Genomic DNA, 12,579 nt, shown 5'->3' on the forward strand with positions numbered 1-12,579 from the left:
TGCTAAACTTAATTGTTTTCAAATAGAATGCGAAATCATTGGTAATAGTTGTTTTTAGAGTTCATCAGTTATCACTGGGAACATTTAGAGAATTGGAGAAGTGACTTTCTATGTGCCAGGAGAAACTGTCCAAGTTTTACACTTCTTTGCAGGATTGGATCACCTGGTATATAATAATTACCATTATCATAAACCTCAATAAACTTGCTTTTTCTATCTAAACTTTGTCTCTTGGTCTCTTGGTGTGGCAACTGATGGAACACTTCACAGTGTATAAGAGATTCGTCATAAGCCAAATGTAGCAAAATCTCTTTTATTGATGATTTTTGTATGACAAAGGAGAGACTCGGTTGTCATACATTTTTCTTTTCGTGTTATTTTGCTCTCTGTCTCACTCCGTGTCTCTTTTTCTCTTTGGTTGTTTTTAGGTCCGTAAGGACGTAAGCTAAACAATCTCCGCTTTATTACACATACATCGCGTTGTCTGACATTCAATCAGGATCAGGATGACGATGACGATGAGGTTGAGGATGATGCCTTTCCACCCACATGCCCCAATGTTTCCTCTCAAAACAACACCCAGGCCCAACGACAGAGGCTTTAATTGGATTTTTGCTGCTGCGGTCGCAGGGTACAAAAAAAAAAGAAAGAAAAAAATGAAATACAGAAAGAAAAAAAGGAAAAAAGAACCACTGAAAATTGCAATTTTCGACAGGCGCGGCGGCGTCAGCATCGTCGGCGACTGTCGCTTTTTGGTTTTATTTTTTTTTTTTCTTTATTTTTTTTTTTTTTTTTTTTGAGTCAGAGAATGGTGGCAGGCTGGCAAGGGGTATTAGGTGAGGTGGATGAGTGGAGGCATGTTACTTTGCTATCGTTCGGTGCCTTTTGCTGCATGCTGCATTTCTTTTCGCCACTTTCAGCCATTTGGCGCGCTCAGCTTTTGGCGGGGCGCTCGGTTATTTTCTCGGTAACAAAGTTTACATTTCACACATTCATCACTTTTGGCAGCTGCAACTAATAGTGTGCAATGGGTGGCCCCATTTAAGGATTGCCCGCGAAGGCGCAAAAGGAAACAAAACCCATACCCAAACCGAAACGCAAACGCAAACGAAAGAAGGTCGAGCTGAAGAGAGAGAGAGAGAGGGAGAGAGCTGAAGCTGTTTTTATTGCACTTTTTGCTCTTTCTTTTGCTTCTTCTGCTGCTGCGCTTGCCAAAAACGGATTAGTGTCTGTTGAAAAAGTCATATAAATCAATGCTTAAAGCTTTAACTAGTATAATTTCCATGGCATAATTTCACTTCTTTTCACATTGTTTGCAATAACTATTTGTGATGCCAAGATGCTGGTCCGCAGTATCTCCTTAACCCCTTTCAAACTAAAGCTGTTGGCTCAACACTGTCTCTCGTCCCTCGTCTTAGTGCACTTGCAGAAATAATTTCAATCCAAATCAAGAACTCTATGTCTACACTAAACTATCTGCTAATTGTTAAACTAAATACGGTCTAATAATAGTTAATTAGATTGTTTGATCAAAAATAAAATGAATTCTTTCTATTTCCATTTTTAAGGGTGTTTGCTTGGTCATTTCTTGGAACAATTTTTCGTCAAGTGTGTTCGCACACGTTGACGTCACATTGAGAGCCCGACTGAGAAACTGAGAGACTGTGTCTGAGATGGAGGCAACGGCAAAGGCAAAGGCAAACGCAAAGGATATGAGTTTGAGTGTCGAGTCGATTGGCATTCTCGATACGTGCCTTCAATCTGCTGTGACAGGCGGGCTGCAGTCATTGATCATTTTATGCCAGGCAAAATGAGAAGTAGAAGCAGCCGGTCTACTGATTTATGGAATTCGCATTAAGTTTGAATTCCTCTGTTCGCCTTGGGGAACCAGCATCATTTTCTTACCCTTCTGGCATTGGATCTCCTCTGTCTCTCTCTCTTTCTCTTACTTTCTTTGTCTCTGTGCTTTTTTGTTCTATGGCTTAGTGGCTCGTCTCGTCGCTCGTCGCATCTTTTGGCCATAATTCATCTTAATTTTAATTTGCAAGTGATGGAGTGGCTGCCAGTGGATGGCTGGCTGGTTGAATGGCTGGCAGTGAGCTTGTAAGCTTAGTTGTAGTAAGTGTGAGCTTGCAGTGAGCTGAACTAAACTAAACTGCATCTTCATTATCTTAATCTACTCCTTTTATTCGTTTCTCTTCCTTTTCTCTTTTTTGCACTCTTTGTTTGAATAGCCGCAAAAGTTTGCGCCCAATTGCACTTAGGGTCCAAAGTTTAATCTGTGAAATTGCCAGCACAATTTTCACAAATTGCTTACATTACGTAAATGAAGATGGTCGAAACTAGCTCTTACACTCTGTCTTTCTTTCCCTCCCTTTTTTCTCTCTCTCTCTCTGTTTCTTTCTCTGGGTTACTATGCATTGTCCTTGTTGTTGCCAGTATCGCGAGTTGTCATCAAGGCTCGCTCGAACTGCGTAACATGCAAAAATTTACGACAAATTGCAGTTACAATAATTGTAATTTATGACTGAGTCACGTTTCCATCTTTTGCACGAAACAAGTACTTAAATTTTTTAATTAAAATAAAATATTAAATCAATGCCAGAAAACAAAAAAACACAAAAAAAAAGAAATGAGAAAAAAATTGCTGTTTTAGTTTAGTTTAGTTCAGTTCACCCATACACACTAGCATTGAGAGAGAGATTGAGGTTGGGAGACGCATAATTCATTTGGGTGAAAAGAGCGAATCGGGCCAACAACGACAAAAGTCGCTTAATTACCAAAATGCTGTCAACGTCGCTGCCAACGTCGCATTAACCCATTAATTAAGGTGACGTCAAAGGCAGCGCCAAAAGCGATAAAACGAAGCGAAACCAGGCAGGCAGCAAGCAGAATGAAATAGAAGAAGCAGTTGATGCTGCTGCTGCTTCTGCTCCTGCTACTGCTACTGCTCCTGCTCCCGCTCCTGCTCTCTGCAAAAAGGCCAAGCCCAATGAGGCAATGGCAGTGTGGCACACAAAAATTTCTATTGCCAGGCGGCTGGCAGTCGTCGCATATTTATGGCCATCTATGTGAACTGCAGGCACCAGGCAGCAGGCAGCAGCGAAAACGCAAAGTGGAATGCATAAAGCGAGAAAGAATGGCAAATGGCAAATTGCAAATGGGAATGGGAATGAGAATGGTAATGGGTATGGGAATGGAAATGGGAATGGTAACAGGAATGAAAATGGCAAATGCACGAGAATGAAGGTGAGAAAATTGCCTAGCATATGGTAAGAAATCACATATAACAAGACCGAAACGCAACCTCAAAGTACATTTTTTCATATATCTCATTTCTTCTTCTCAATGCCAATTAGACAGAAACTTAAGGAACTTTTGAAGATCTTGTCAAAATCTCAGAGAGAGTATAAAAAGTTTGATTCCACCTGCCATTCAATTAAATATATATGTATAATTTTATTGCACACACTTAATGTTTGACAAGAAAATGTATCCATTAATTGATGATGCATAACTAATAACGATTAAGATTGCACAGAAAGATTCAAGTAAATCACAACAAAACAAAAAAGAAAGAGAGAAGAAAATAGTCGTAAAACACTCAATTAAATATAAGGACAAACATCCTTCGTTATTATGTAATTGTGGACAACTGTTTTAGGTTCCCAGCCATATTCCTTGAATTATGGTTTGAATTAGATATAAGTTCAAGCAATAAGTGCATTTGAACTTCCTGCATTTAGCATGAATTATTAAAGAACTTTCGATAAACTACATTCCATTAAAAGACAATCCATCCAATGGTCGATTTGTCGCTGGGCGAACCACCATTAACCATCCCACCCACCCACTAGCACACACACACACACACTGACAAAACCACTCTAAAAACTGCAATGAAACGGAAAAGTTTTGGCCTGACCACTTAATGGCCAGTCCTCCGAAATCAATGCCAAATTATATGAAATTAGTTTTAGCCTTGCCTGGCAAATATTAAAAAAAAAAAAAAACTCAAACTGCAAAAATGGGTGAGTAAAAAAAATAAAATCAATGACTGCAAGTTGGTTTTCAATTTTTTTTTTCCTTTTTTTTTTTTTGTACGTTATAATTTTTTTATTATTGTTTTTTTCTTTTTCATTCTTTCTCATGTTTTTTTTTTTGCCATTTGCCGCGTTTCTCATGGCATTTGGCGTATGTCAGGACAAACTGGCAGTTCAATAATGAATAATAACGGGGCCGAGTTAAAAACTTCACCCTCTCTACCTCCCTCCCTTCCGCTGCCGCTCAGTGGCTCTCTGTTAGTGTGTGTGTGTTTGTGTGTGTTTGTGTGTGTCTCTGTTGCAGTTGCACGCTGTGCTGTCACAACAAAACTAAGTGAAAACAACAACAATGCCAACAAATGGCAAAAAAAAAAGAGAGGAAGAAAAAAAAAACAAACTTTGGCAATATATTTGCAACGCATTACGTGGCATGTCAAGCATTTTATCGCGCGTATTTTTCAATTTTACGCGAAGTGGTAGGTGGGGGTCGTTCGGTCTCTTGTTGCCAATGACATGACCAGAGCCCAGGATCCCAGACCCCCCGAACCTAAGCCCCATATCCCATATCCCGGAGTGTCCAGAGCCTGGTTGAGGCAATATGCTAGCTAGCTTGCTGGCCGCAAGAATTAAAAAACAGCCACGATGCCGACGACAACGACTTTTTTTCCGCCAGCAATTTTGCCTTTCCACTTCCACTTCACCACCTCACTTCCCTTCTCCTCTCTAGCTGGGGGTTTTTTTCTCGTATTTTCTGTTCTAATGCTTGCTCATGTGGCGCTCTTTGGTCATATATTTTCTTTTGGTCGCAAAGATAAGAGGGTCGACAAGCATGTGTAAGTCAAGTACTTTGTATGTGTATGTGTATCTGTGTGTGTGTGTGTGGCCAGTGTTGCAACCTTTGCGAGAATACGAAAAAACAGAAACGAAACCAAAACTCAACGCCCATTGAAACACATTTCCGATGGACGCCTCATATCCGCTTTTGTGAGCGTTGAGCACAAAACAGGAAACACATTATAGCAGCTGGTAGACAGACTTATGTGTGGCACTGTTTGAAAAATTGTTACACACACACACACACACACACAGACATACATACACTACTACTACTGATGCTGTCACTGGCAAAGTTCAGTCGTTCGTTCGTTCGCTCATGTTGTTTTGCTTGCTTGTTGTTATTGCATCATTTTTTACATTTTTTCGTTGTTTTTTTTTCTGTTTTTTTGGGTAAATAAACTGCACACACTTGTATCTCTCTCTCGCATTGCCCCCCCATATCTATGGGTGTGTGTTAGTGTGTTGCATAATGGCCACCAGAACTCATCTATCAAAATACGCGCGACTAGGGCAAAAAACACTTCTCGTTCCTTCTTTCACTTCTCTTCTTTTCTTACCTCACAAAAAGTGTTGCCTACTTTTCAGAGAGATGGAAAGAGAGATGTGGTAATTTGAGATTCTCGTTTGTATTGTACATACATACATACATGTGTGTTGTGTCTCAGTGTGTGTGCTAAAGAAAACTCAGCAACAATATTTACGAGTATGTCAAATATTATAAATCAAGTTAGAACAGAACTAAAACTTTAGAGTAACACACGACTATTCTAAGGACATTTTGTCCACTGGCAATCGAAATATCATATCGCCCAATTCATTGAATGAAATGTTGTAATGTTTTATAATCCTTTGCAGAGAGAGGCAAGGCCATAATTCACTAAGTTATCAAGCTCACTCGACTAAAATATCCATAATCTTTTTTACACTTATGTATACTTTGTAGTAGTTAGATGGAGTCGATCTTAAAGAGATTAGAGAAGAAAAAATGAAAACTTTATTCAAATTCTTTGTAAATTAAATAAAATTTTCAACTCTCTTCGTTGTTACGAATCTAATATACTTTCATTTCATGACAGGGTATCTTTGAAATTGTGAATCTAAATTAGGGAATACTTAATTTTTGTTATGTAAAAGTTCAAATCAATTTATGTTGACACACAAAGTGCTTAAGCTTTTAATGAGCTTAAAAATGTATAAATCGTGTGTGTGTTTGTGTGTGTTTATAAGTCAAATTGACTAACATTTTGCCACAAGATTTAATAGACAAATCCAAAAAGCTAAATTTAGCAAACATACAACAACAACAACAAAAAAAAGGCGAGGAAGTAAAAAAAAACACAGAGCAGAAGGTAAAATGAGCAGAGAAGAAGAGACCCAAAAAAAGGGAACATGGCCCAAGCAAATTGCTCATTTATTTGCAACTGTCAATATCAATAACAAATGGTTGTTATGCCTCAAACACACACACACACACACACACAGACAGAGAGACACACACATACACACGGCTTACTAATTTGGGCCATGGAAATGTGCCACTATCAACATTTACTTCTTACTCTCTCTCTCTCTCTATCTTTCAGTCGCTTCCTATCTATGGTTTTTTATTTGGTTCTGTATGTGTGTGTGTTTGAAGGGGCGTAAAGTATGGGTGGGAGGGTTCTCTCCTCAGTCTCTGGTGTAACTTTAGCCGCACTTGACATGGCCACTACACAAAACTGACAGGCAGTAATAAAATAAATGAGCCACCATTCTTTTAAATTGAGTTTAATAAACGTCACACTTCATCGACAAAAGCACTAAGAGCATTCGTTGAGAGAGATTGAGAGAGGTATGTACATATGTGTGTGTGTGTGTGTGTGTGTGTATGTGTACCTACATTGGCGATGGACCCTAGCTGAAAAACCGGACCACGCTTGACTGCTGATGCCCAAGGATGATGGTGATGCTACTACTTGGACATTGTGCCCCAAATGAACTATGAAAATGGCTGGGACAACATGCATATTTTTGTTGTTGTTGTTGTTGCTGCTTCTTTTTAGTAGCCCTCCCTTTTTACTTTGCCTTTGCCATCGTCGTTGTCGCCGTTGTCGTCGTCGTCGACGCTCTTTTTGGCACACACACTTATTTATTATTCCCCCAACGTTTGACCAAATAACTAACCCAAAAAAAAAATATATATATACATATATATCTATATATACATATATGGAGCAGAGTATGGACCGCATTCAAATGCTGTTTAATTTAGTTGCCTGCATAAATATACTCAAAAATAAGACCAAAAACTAGCCCAACTTTATGACCTCAGAGTTGTGCAACAGCATCGTGAAAATCGCTTACATGAGATTGTAATTACGATAAACTGAAAGGGTATGAGGAGGAGCAGGAGTTGGGCGGCGGGTTAGGCTGGAAAAAAAGCCTTTAAAAATCAACATGGCAACGACAACGACGCCGTCGATGTTGGCCATAAACAGCCAAATGAGCCAAATAAATGTTATTTATACAAAAAAAAAGAAAAGAAAAAGCAACAACAAGAAAAGTAAAGTACAAAAAAAAGAAGCAAAACTCGCGATTTTCCTGTGTGTGTGTGTGAAAGAGCGAAGGGCTATGTGTGTGTGTGTGTGTGTGCAAGCCAATTGCGATTTATTTATATAAAATTCATGCGATATGAAATCATATAGGTAACTAAATATGCCAGACAGACGGTGAGACAGAGAGCCAGAACTGAGAGCCAGACAGCCATTCAGGCATTTGGCTTTTGTGCCATGGCGTTATGTAAACATTCGACATCACATCGCTTGCCAGCAATCGAGAATGGAACGAATGGCGAATAGCGAATGGTGAATTGGTTTGGTTTGTGCTGGGCCTGGGTTGGGTATAGTATCATATGGGTGGGCGGATTGGATAAGTAGGCGGGCCCATATAGGCAGGTAGCTATCCCATATAAATCTAGCTATATGAAATGGCAAGGGGAATGCGAATGCGAGTGATGGGCTATTGGGGTATGGGAATAGACACAGGCGCCATAGCCGCGTGTAAGCGATTGAGATATTTATTAAGCGCCAGCCAACAAAACAAAAAGTAAACGAACAAACCAAACAACAGCAACACTAAATTTATAGAATTACTATATGAAAGGAGAAGAAAACAATGGACGATAAAAATTTATATACTCTTAAATGGTTATTAAGAGTATTTCATAAATATTATGGAAATCGCTGCATTCATCTATATACATCCGAAATGTGTACAATTTGTAATTTGTCTCCCAAAACTTTTAAAAGGTTTTTAAAAGTATTGTGCGTTAATGTTTAACCACACGTTGTCTTCAGTCTATAAGGTGTTAAAGGGAATACGTAAATAATATTCACTTTGTGTTTGATCTTTGAAAATCGATCTCAATCCCATATTTGAAAACTAATTGGACTACCCTGCGTATACGTTATTATCAAATACTGATTTTCAAATGTTTTCTTAACTATATTATTCCATAATCAGCAAGGACTATAAGCAAAGAGAGAGGCAAAACCTATTGGAAAAATACAATGCAATTCAAACAACACCTGCAAATTACGTATACGCAGAGTGTGCCATTCAGTAGCTCAAAGATCAAGAGCCAAACTATAATTGTCTGTGTTGATGATGATATTTTGTTGCAAATAATATTTATCTAATGAAAATTCATTAGAAATTCCTTAAAACACAAAAACTAAAGACTTGGAAAACAGTAATAAATAAATATGAGCAACATTTTGAAATAAATTTTCCTACATACTTGTTCAATACAATTGAATTCATTTTATTTAACACAAATTTCTAACCAACATTTTTTGTGCATAAATTTTTAATTCAAAACGTCAATTCTACCTACTACATAAATTCTACGAAAATATGTGAAATATTTTCACCAAATAAATTTGATAAATGGAGTTTTCCATTGTGAGTGAAACTCATGCAAAAGAAAAAAAAAAAAGGCCTTAGATCATTTTACCAATTGGAATTTATATACATACATGTATTTGATTATGGAAATTTTGGGTAAACAACAACTAGAAAGGTATGTGGGTGTGTCTGTGTGTGTGTGTGTAAAAATATTATTTTGCGTGTCTGAAAATTAAACCTTTCCACAAATATAAAATCCAAGCGAATGATTGGTTATTTTCTTTTGGTCAAATCTAAGAATAAATTGAGCTTCAAATATAATGAAACAAATTAGAGCACAGAAAATTAGTAGTAGAGGAAAATTATTAGTGGAAGGTCCAAGAATTTTCTAGTTTCTTTGAAGGCTAATTAAAATGGCAAATCAAAGCAAAAGGCTGAGCAAATGTTGACAGTGTACAAATCACAATGGAGATGGAGGCGATGCCCACACTAATACACACTCATACAATCGCACACAGAGCTTGTCATTAATAGAGCGTGAATTTTAGCGTAAATATACACACAGACACATACACATAACCGTGGTGAGGGCGGTGTGTGTGTGTGTGTGTGTGTGAGCGCGCATTTATAGCCCGCAATGTTTTGCCAATCAAAACCCCAAAGTCATTTCATTATTGGCTTTGCGTAATCGACGTCAAAGCGAACCCGGCCAAAAGTCAACATTGAAAAGGGCCAGGCATGAGAGAAGTTTAGCTTAGGTGCGAGGAGAGTTGGCTAAAGTAGGGAGAGTGTAAGGGAAGGGGTGGTGCTTAGACCCTGCAGCTATAGCCAAAACGTGCATGCAGTCAAGCGGACTGGAGGCAAATATTTTTACTTTGACACGACGACGACGACGACGAATCGACGACAAGAGACTTGACTTTATTGTTAAAAAAAAAAAAAAAAAAAAAAAAAAAAACACACACACACACACATACACACACCAAATACAGAAGAGAGAAGTGTAAATGACACAGTTCGTTAAACGCGACATCGAGATAGACTACAGAGTTACAAAACATACGTACATACATATTGTACATAGATAGATCCCATGGATTATGCAAGCATGGGGCGTGGCACCGCAAAAGGATTGCAGACAAACATTAATGGGAAAGAGCTGAGCAGCAAAGACAGGAGAAAGGAGACAGGAGCAAAGAGACCAGAGACCGGAGACACCGAAAAGCAGCACATTCAATATGAGATTTTTGTCAAGAATGTATGATGACAAATATTTTATGCGCACATCATAAAAGGCAAGAGAAAACCGAGGCGGTTGACAGGGGAATGGGGAGGGGGAGAACGAAAAAGGGGGGAAAGGGAATGGACGCTAAGGAAACAGATACACAAGATAGCCCAGATACAAATCGCAAAGCCCCTCACCCAAAACACAAAATCAACAACAAGAACAAGAAAACCAACGCAGAAACAAAACAACAGCAAAATTTCTATACACTCCACAAAAAAAAAAACAACAAGGGCAACAAGAAAAACCCAACATAAGAAAAGAAACACGAAAAATATGAAAATGAAATGCAATTTGACCTACTCCTTGCAGAAAAATGAAGAACAGAAAAAATAATAATAAGGAGTCGGTTCCACAATCTTAAACGAAGACATTCAGGAAAGGAAATAATGTTTCAAGTCCATGGAAAAGATTCGTTCATTAGGTTCACCTCAGGGTTAATTTTATGTAGAATAAAATTAATTTTTGTGGCAAATTGAAATATTTTTTGGTGAGTGTATGTGAAACGAAATGAAAGACAAAGGCATAAAAAAGCCATGCCAAGGCAGTAAATAACAAAACCAGGAGTCGGGACTAGGCAAGGACGACGACGACAAACAGAAAAAAATAAGCTTTGAAGTTGCAGCTGCGAAAAGGACATGGCCAAATACAAAACACACAAAATGCGAAATGGCGACCGCACCGAAAAAGGTGCAAATAATGTTGAGAAAGTGAGCCCCAAAAAAGTATGCTACACATATTGACATAGACCGCTCGACTGTCTCGCGTTCGCTCTCTTTAGTGGTAACTCTCTCCCTCTGTGTGTGTGTGTGTGTGTGTGTGTGTATCTGTTGACATGAAATTTTGCACGTCTTTTGTTGTGCATGCGTGTAAATGTGTTTGTTTGTGTGTGTGGTGTGATATCGAAAGAAATTGAAAAACTAAACAATTCGACTTGAGCAAATGTTTTATTTATTCACTTCTAACAAATGCATTGCAAAGGGTTTTCCTTTCTACTTCTCTGCGTTTGCACACAATCTTTGCGGCCTCTTTTAGTTGTTATAATATAACGTGTACATATACATAAACATATATACATATACATATATACATACATGTGTATGTATATATACTTATTTTGGGGTCGAGTTGATTGCTTAAGTAAACGCACTCGGGGCAGCCGTCAAGTTGATTCGTTCAACTTTACTTGCTGCAAACAATTTCTTTTTCTTTTCGTTTTCTTCTTGCTTTTTTTTTTTTTTCTTTCTTTCTTTTATTTTTTGACTTTGCTTGTTTGTCTTGCCTTATCCCTCTCGTTTCTGTTTTGGCCGGGTCAATTCTTTTGGTTGAGCACTGATTTTTTTCTTTTTCCCTTCCTTTGTTGTAACTCTTGGTTTTGTTGCTGTTTTCTTTCTTTTTTTCCGTTGCTTATTTTTATTAATAGACTTTTCTGTGGAATGCCAAACAATATTGGGAGCTCAAAATTATGCTTTACTCCTGGGTGGGCCATCGGTTGGATGAAACAGAGAAAAGTTGCAGAGAAAAAGGGTTCTGTGTGCACATCCTGCCAGCTGTTTATAAAGGATAAGTTGCTAGGAAATTTACTGTATATGCTTAATCCGTAAATGGATATGTTGTTATGACGCCCAACAGACAGACAAAAAATAACCAACAAAACAAAAAAGTCGTATACTAAAACACACGAAAAAAAAAAGATAACAACATTGGGTAAGAAAATTATAAATTCATATTTATATCAAACCGTTGAAGATCAGGTTTTTAGGTTTGCTGTTATTTTTTTTTTTTTTTATTTAACATAATAAAATCATTATTTGAATGAACAAATCGAATTTTTCTGCTGGCAAAACAAACTATGGAAAATATTTTAAGCAAATTTCATTTAAATTCCTCATCAAATTGTAAATGCATATATCGGTTTATATGTTAAAGAAATTTTAATCGCAGTTTTAAACTGGAAGCTTATTATTATTTAATAAACCAATTGCAATTGGCTAAAGTGAACTATTGAGTTCTGTTCAACATTGATTAAGAAAACCAAATGTAAGTGCGATCAGTGTGAAATGCTGAGCGAAATGCATAAATTTTGGGATTAAGTGACTTGTTAAGTCTTCTCTGCGGCTTGTCCTTTGAGAGTATAAACACTAATCGAATAGCCAGAATTAAAATTTAGTTTGCTTAAAATAAAAATGTACCAAAACTTAGATATTCCCATATATCTCAAGTCAAATCGGTTAGGGAAAGTTATTAAACTTTGCATATTAGAATATTTTGAGCCTATGGAATATATTTCAACAATTTCGAAAGATTATAATGGTTAAGAATTGTATATTGTCGATGAGACATTTGAAGAGTGAAATTCCAAAAACTTAGTTTAAAATTTAAGCAAACCCATTGAAATCTTTAGATGTTTATCGTTCTTCTTTGTAATCTACTTTGGTGCTTAAGTAATTTTCAAATATCTGAATCAAAAATCAACGTACAAGATTTTATAGTAGTTTGATGCACTTTTTGATTTCTAATCTATTTGAG

This window comes from Drosophila tropicalis, unplaced genomic scaffold (assembly GCF_018151085.1).
Source record: "Drosophila tropicalis isolate 14030-0801.00 unplaced genomic scaffold, ASM1815108v1 contig_443, whole genome shotgun sequence".
NCBI lineage: Eukaryota > Metazoa > Arthropoda > Insecta > Diptera > Drosophilidae > Drosophila > Drosophila tropicalis.